Source organism: Furipterus horrens, unplaced genomic scaffold, assembly GCF_987537825.1.
Source record: "Furipterus horrens unplaced genomic scaffold, mFurHor1.1.pri manual_scaffold_4, whole genome shotgun sequence".
Taxonomy (NCBI): domain Eukaryota; kingdom Metazoa; phylum Chordata; class Mammalia; order Chiroptera; family Furipteridae; genus Furipterus; species Furipterus horrens.
In genome coordinates this window covers 73,023,790-73,031,018 of record NW_028327174.1, presented here as the reverse complement: position 1 = coordinate 73,031,018, position 7,229 = coordinate 73,023,790, and the positions used below count along the sequence as shown (strand labels likewise).

General features: G+C 36.8%; 1 pseudogene; it reads right to left on the bottom strand.

Moving 5' to 3' along the window:
• Positions 1-1,759: 1,759 nt before the first annotated feature.
• LOC150012211 (UAP56-interacting factor pseudogene) lies at positions 1,760-2,970 on the bottom strand (annotated as a pseudogene).
• Positions 2,971-7,229: the final 4,259 nt, after the last annotated feature.

Below are 7,229 nucleotides of genomic sequence, written 5' to 3'. Positions count from 1 at the left end.
CATGAAGAGCAAAAGTTTAATATATCAAAAACACTTGTTGCTCGATGTACTTAATGTCAATATTGGGGCAATTTTAAGGTTTTCAAAAAAATGCATTAATAATAGTTCTGTTTAGTATTTAAAATAACAAGAAAATGAAAACATCTTTATACCATATTTTCACAAACTGTTCTAAAGACAGTAAACTCATGCTCAGCTGTTTTTCCTCTGCTTTAAAATAAACTACCAGTAATTCTAAACCGGTATAAAATGTATTGTTCATGGATCAACCCTAAGCATTTGTACTTGCAAAAATGTTTTGCAATGAGTGAGGCCTTGGCCTAAGGAGAGACTAAAGTTTATTTTCAAATTGTGTGACTGGCTTCCAATAATCCCACACCAGTAGATTTACTGGAAAATACCAGACATTAAGGATCAGATTTAATTCTTTGGTAGAAGCATGAAACTGTTTTTTGATACCTTTCTGTGGCTAGAGTAAACCAAGTAACCCAAGGAGCATGGGAGATAATAATAAACTCTAGTATACAATGCAAGACAGACAGGAGCCATAACTTAATGTCTTCTTTTTCCAAAAAGAGAAATCAATGCTAATAATCCACTCCAAGGAAGTTAACACCTACTTAGAGGCTTTAACATTATAGCAAACCAAAAGGTTAAGCTTCAAAATGACCAAACTTGTAAATGGATATTTGCTGCATTTTGGCATTATACCGTAACCTGTACTATACAACCATCTGAGGACTCTTAGCACTAGCTTGGCACAACTGACTAACTCTTCCTACCCCCTCCAGAATGTGGACAGAAGTAATCTTTTTCTCACCATAAATGCCTCAACTTTATACAAATAGTCAGAGTGAAAGGTATAAAAAAGGGTTACAACATAACTCTATTATCATTTTGCATTTTTTTTCTTTGTGACATATTCAAGTATATTTTTGTTTTTGGAGCTGTATACTGTTTAATTGAACAAGCTTACATGCCTACAAAGTTTAACTTTTCAAATAAGAAGAGCATAGGACTTTATGGCTATTAATTTTACTATCAAACCATCTATGGGACTCAATCCATTTTAGTAATTATAATTTCTCTGAATGTCACATGAAGAATTCTTGTGAACACTAGACTCAAGACAATGACCAGGGTTTTAAAGTTTTTCACCTCAGTAACCTGTCTTGAACCTGCTACTTCCTCTCATGCTTTCTTCATTTACTTACACAAATTGTCAGATTTTTACATTGGACTTTCTCCTTCGAGTCTCTATTAGATAACTTTGTAAATACGCATTTATAGCCCTCAAACAGCAACATTTTTAAACCGAGACTAATGCCTAGAGTCACGTTTCTTGTTAAAATTTCAACTTTAAAGATTTATAACTCTGGAGCATTAACCTAACACAATCTGAAAAATGAGTCAAGTTTCAGAGATACTCCCACAAATCTTAAAACCCAAAAGTGCCATTCTAACTTTTTCAATATCACTAATGAAGAAAAGTCAACTGCACTTATTACATCAACACTATTAAAGGATAAGTGACAGCAACAAAGAGCCCTACTCATATTTCTGAAGACCAATATTTACCATGGCAAAGTATAAAAATCGGGCAGAGGAGATGAGACCCTAAATACCACTATCATAAAAACAATCAATTTCTGTCTTTCTGTCTTCTTTCTGCTGTATGAGAAACCAAAAAGGTCAAATAGAGAATTATTCTGTCTGGGTCAACCAAGAAATCTTTAAGAACAGATAGGCATACTCCCTGTTATTCTTTCAGGGCATTATTTATACATGTTAAAAAAAATCAAAAATAAAACTAAGAGTATTTAGCCTTGTGAATATTGTGAAATAAAGTTTCTTGAATTCCTGTGATTAACTCTTCAAGCAATTCAACTTTTTTTAACAGAGTCATCACTCAAAAGTCCCTTTAACACGAGTTCTATCCCACAGTTACAAAGCAGCTTCCGCCTTTGTTGAATGTGAGAGTGGCTCTTTGTTCCTTCAGGATCCCAAATCGCTCATTCAAAGTCATTCCTGTCTGTTTTCCAACACTATTTATGTCAAATTGTAGGGGAACACCTTTAGGAACTTTCTTTACATCAGATTGCTCCCGTTTTGTCAAGAATGAGGGTACAGCAGTGCGAGTTAATCGTGGTTTCTGAGTTTACTGGGCACTGCACTGCTCCAGGGTTATCAATGGAAACAGTCAAAATTCCTCCATTTGTGGTGGAAGTCCACCATTGACGAGTTCTCTTTGCTACTACATCGTCTAGCAGTTGTTCTGTGTTAAACTGGGCCTGAACCTTTAGGCCTCTTCTGAAAAGAAAAGTTGCCTGTCGAGTGTCCTTCTGATGACTTAATTTATTTCCATTCCTGGTATAATTGGTTGGAATATTATTTTTTCTATTTAACTGGTTAGGTCTCTTGAGAACTGCAACTGGTTTTCTCTGCACTTCATTTTGTCTCAGAAGGTTTGTCTTCCTTTTTAATGCTGGAAAATATCGTTCTATATTCTTGTCACTTAGAGGTGGCCGATACATAGGACTCATCCCTTTTCGAATTCCAGTTGTTTTCCTAGCTGCAAGGCCAGTGATGACTCCATAAGGACATCTCTTTCCAGGCATTATTCTTCCTCTATGACTCAGACTATTCTTCCCAAAACCAGAATTTTGTTGGATTCCCCATCGTACTCTCATCCTGCATTGCCAGGCACCACTTTGCTGGAGTCTTCTATTTAGTCGCGGAAAATTCTGCTTCTTTCCTTCCTTTCAATTCAATTTGATGATATCATCGAGAGACATATCAATTTTGTCGAGGTTTTCATTACTGCGGGATTTCAGCGGCGGTGACGGGGTCAATGTGGCTCCCACTAACCGGGTACCAAACCGGTTCATGGCTGGAGACGTCGCGCTCCCTCAGTCAGTAGAAAAGGCCAGAGTCTGAGGCCTGCCACCTCCCACTCACGCTCACAGACGAGCTGCACCCCTGCTATGTTTTTCTTTATAACAGTTGTCACCATCTGCAATTTTATATTTGCTTGTTGACCTAGTTGTGCAAATTGCACAAGAGTGACAATCTTGTCTGTTTTGTTCACTGTTCATACAAAGATAAAGCAATGTCTGACACACAGGAAATGCTTAATGCATTATTTAATGCATTATTCATTAAATGAATAAATAAGCAGAATTCCAGACCACCCAAAAGTTATATTTCTTAGTGGAAATAAATATAGTTGTAGATGAGTTTGTTTGGTCTGAGTCTACCTCCAAGTTATCGCCTTTGGCTAAAGTGCAGAATCTAGTCCCGAGGCCTGTAGAGCTGAGGGCCAACCCTGGAGCAGACTATCTTCCTGAGATCATGCCAGCCTAGAGGTTTGCCGAAGCCCCCAGCCAAACACCTGAGATGGCATCTCTGTCTCATCACAAAGCTCTCCACAAACACTTGGTAAGGGTCCACATGTGTCAGGCATGATGCCAGAAAATAATCCCATTGTGAACAAGGCATTCTCTGCCTTTAAGAAGCTTACAGTCTAATAGACTTTTAGATCTATCAAGATGTAGTTCAGAATATTAACAGATCATTTCAAAAAGCTACACTGATAAAGGCAGAATTAAATAGAGCTCTTAAATGTGGAGCAAAACACAACAACTCTGGACATGGATATTTTTCAGAAATCAGCACTGAAGAAATACTTGTACCCAAGATCACACAGTTAATGAGTGGCACTGTAGGGACTCAGACTCAGGTATGTTTATCTCCAAAGCCATATTCTTAACAGAATTTTGTACTCCCACTTCTTGGAAGAGTAGTTATTTCCTGGAAATGAGACAATTTTGTTTTATATAAAGAGACTATTCCATTTGGTAATTCTAAATGTAACCATCTCTAAAGCTTCATTCTTACCAGTAGTAAAAACTCCCTAAACATATGTTATCTTCTTGTATGTGATGATAATATTACTGACAAACCAAACACAGTACATATTTTCTTGAAATTAATTTCTAGTAGTGGTGACAGATTCATACTGGATTATGTACATAGAATTATACAGACTCCGCTATGGCAAAGGCATGTGTTAAAAAAAAAAAAAAAAAAAAAGGTGAAGTCACTACAATTGCTACGATTACAGCGTAACCATGACTTGTGACTATGAAATAGCCCCAAATATAATTGACCTACATTTGACTGAGCTCACAGCTTAACATTATTCTTAAGCAACTCAGTTACTGGCTGATGTCATCTAAGAACAGAATCCTTTGGTCGCCATTTATTCACACAGACGTGTTTTGAATGCACATTTCACCTTTGTATTCCAAGCACTGGGCTGAATTAGGAATTTTGCAACGAACAAGCTGTAGAAGAAGTGTCAGCGTAGGAAGGGGAGGTAGGTCAGCATGGAGAGACTCCCGCTGCCTGGGATCAGGCCCTTTCATATCTTACCCAGTTTAGTACTTTATACCACCTCTTACCTGGACATTCTTCAAAAAGTGGCCACATGAATGAACTTTTTATAACTTAAGCCATATTGGACCCTGCCCCAGTTTCCAGTTGCACTTTGAACAACTCCTTACCATGACCTATAAAGACCTGGGTGGTCTGGCACCTGCATAGTTCTCCAAACTCAACAAATACTCTCTCATCTCTTACTTTGTCTCAGGCACAGTGGTCTATTTTCTGGTCCTTGAAGCACAAAACAGAGGGTTGCACTTGACATTCCCTCTAATGAAATGCTCTGTCCCCCTGACTTGCCTGCAGGTGCCTCCAGCTTGTCATTCAGGTCTCTGTACATATGCTACCTCTTTAGGGATGCCTTTCCTGGGTCTCTGCCAGCCATCACCACCCACCAACCACCCTTAATTGTCTTGTTCTCAAATATTTCCTTGGTGCCTAGAATGGTACCTGGCTTATCACAGACACTGTAAATGGTTTCTTAATAGATGAAGCACAAACTTCAGAAATCACCTATCCACTTTCTCTGCCTTATATCTTGTTTGCCTTCATCCATCCACCATGCTCCACCAGAGTCTCTGTAAACCGTAAGTTTAACTGTATTGCTTCTCCTATGAAAGGTTTATTATAACTTACATCATGAGCTAAAACCTACTGAACATGCATATAAGCTTGAGAGATAGCTGTATATGCTCTGATACAGTATTATTTATACAAGTATATATGTGCATGCTATAGTGTTTTATTAAGTTTATTCTTTCATTTTACACCACCAAGCCTTGTAAGTATCTCAAGGGAAACAACTTTGTCAGATTCATCTTTGTATCTGGGAAAATAAGTGGAATACCTGATATTAATGAACTTATTGATGAAATTCACTCATTCATTTAATAATTAATTCCAACCTTCAAGAAATAGTTGTTAAGCTCTAAGCTCTGCTATGAACTAGGCACTGTCTTCTGGTCACCGAAGATGCAGCAGTGAACCCAAGTTTCTGTTCTCAGGAAGTTTACATTCTGTAGGGATACCGGCCATAAAACAATAAACAACTAATTATGTAATGAATGTAATGTTAGGTAATGCTAAGTGTCTTGAATAAAATGAAAAAATTCAGTTATTCTGAGAGAACTTTCCTTTATTAAAATACAAGATGCTGCATGAGAAACAGACCTTGCTGGGCTTACAGACAATGAGAGCAGGGAGAGACCATGGACTAAAATAAGATTGGCAGGCCCCAAATACGGGACTGACAGATGGCTATCCTGAAAGCAAATGCCAACAACAGCACTGCAGTACAGGAGCCCTGCGCTAGCAGTAAGGCAGCGGAGGGGAGGCTGGAACTTTTTGGCTAAATTGAGATCCCAAAAGGGAACTTCTGTGGTGCTAGGTCAGTAACACTCCCGTTTCTCAGCAAAACATCATAAATCCTCCGAAGGAAATCACCCCCAATGTATAGCTTCCTATCACTCACAAATTCACACACCACAGAAGTGAGCAGAAACAACAGATGAATTAAACCCAATGACTATACATAGTGGATATCAGACATTAGACTATAAAAGCCATGTATGAAGTATTTGAAGAAATAAGAAAAGAATCACAAAATTGAGCAATATATAAGATTACAAAAGTTATTTGAAAAAGAGCCAAATAGACAAGAAACCCATAATTGTTGTAATAAAAACTGAATAGTTGAGTTAATTAGCAGATTACACATAGCAGAAAAAACTTACAAACTGGAAGATAACTTTGAAAAATGCAGGACAGTAGATGGAAATAATGAAAGAAAAGGTAAGAAGTATGCAACACAGAACAAGGAGGTCTGGTTGAAAGTTTAGAGAATGAGAATAAAAGCATAAAGGGAGATGACAGTTGAAGAGATAATGACTAAGAATTTTCAGAAAATGAAAGATATAATTGTACAGACACAGAATGCACAGTGTAAAATAAATAGTATTTTTAAAAGTCCATATATAATGAAACTACAGAACAAACTACAAATAAATGACAATTTAAAAATGACAGCAGACATCTCAACAATAAAACAAAAGCCAGAACACAGTAGAATAAGATCTTTAAAATATTTTTAAAAATGACTACTAACTTAGAAATGTGCACTTAGAAAAACTGTCTTTCAAAAATGAGGAGGAAATAAAGACAGAGATAATAAAAATTGGGAGTTTATTTTCAACAAACCTACACCCAAGGAGTTTCTAAAAGGTATTCTTTAGAAAGAAGAAAATGTTTTCAGAAGGCTGAAATGCCAGACAAGTCACAGGCAAAAAACAAACAAACAAAAAAAACCAACTTGTAAACATCAAGATAAATATTTTCTGTAAAAAAAACAATTAGTATTATCTAATCTGCTTAGGTTTTTTTTAAAGGCAAAATAATGGATAAAAGATCATGAAAGTCAGGAGGCAGGTGATTCGAGTTATGATATTCTAAGGTTCTTGTATTTCCTCAAGTGTTAACATTTTACACAATCATGGTACAATGATCAAAGCCAGGAAATTAACATTAACACAACACTATTAACTAATTTACAGACTTTTCAATTTTTAGCAATTGTCCTGCTAATGTCCTTTTTCTAGTCCAGGATCACACATTCCATGGATGAGCTTGCAACTGCTTCAACCAATAGAGTGTAACAGCAGTGATTCTATATAACAAGAGGAGGTAACATAGATCCCACCTTGAAATGAAAAATTTTAAAGAATTTGCAACCATGTTTTTAAACTGTTGGAAAGAAAAAGGAGCCAAGAATTGCTAAGACACTCCTACAA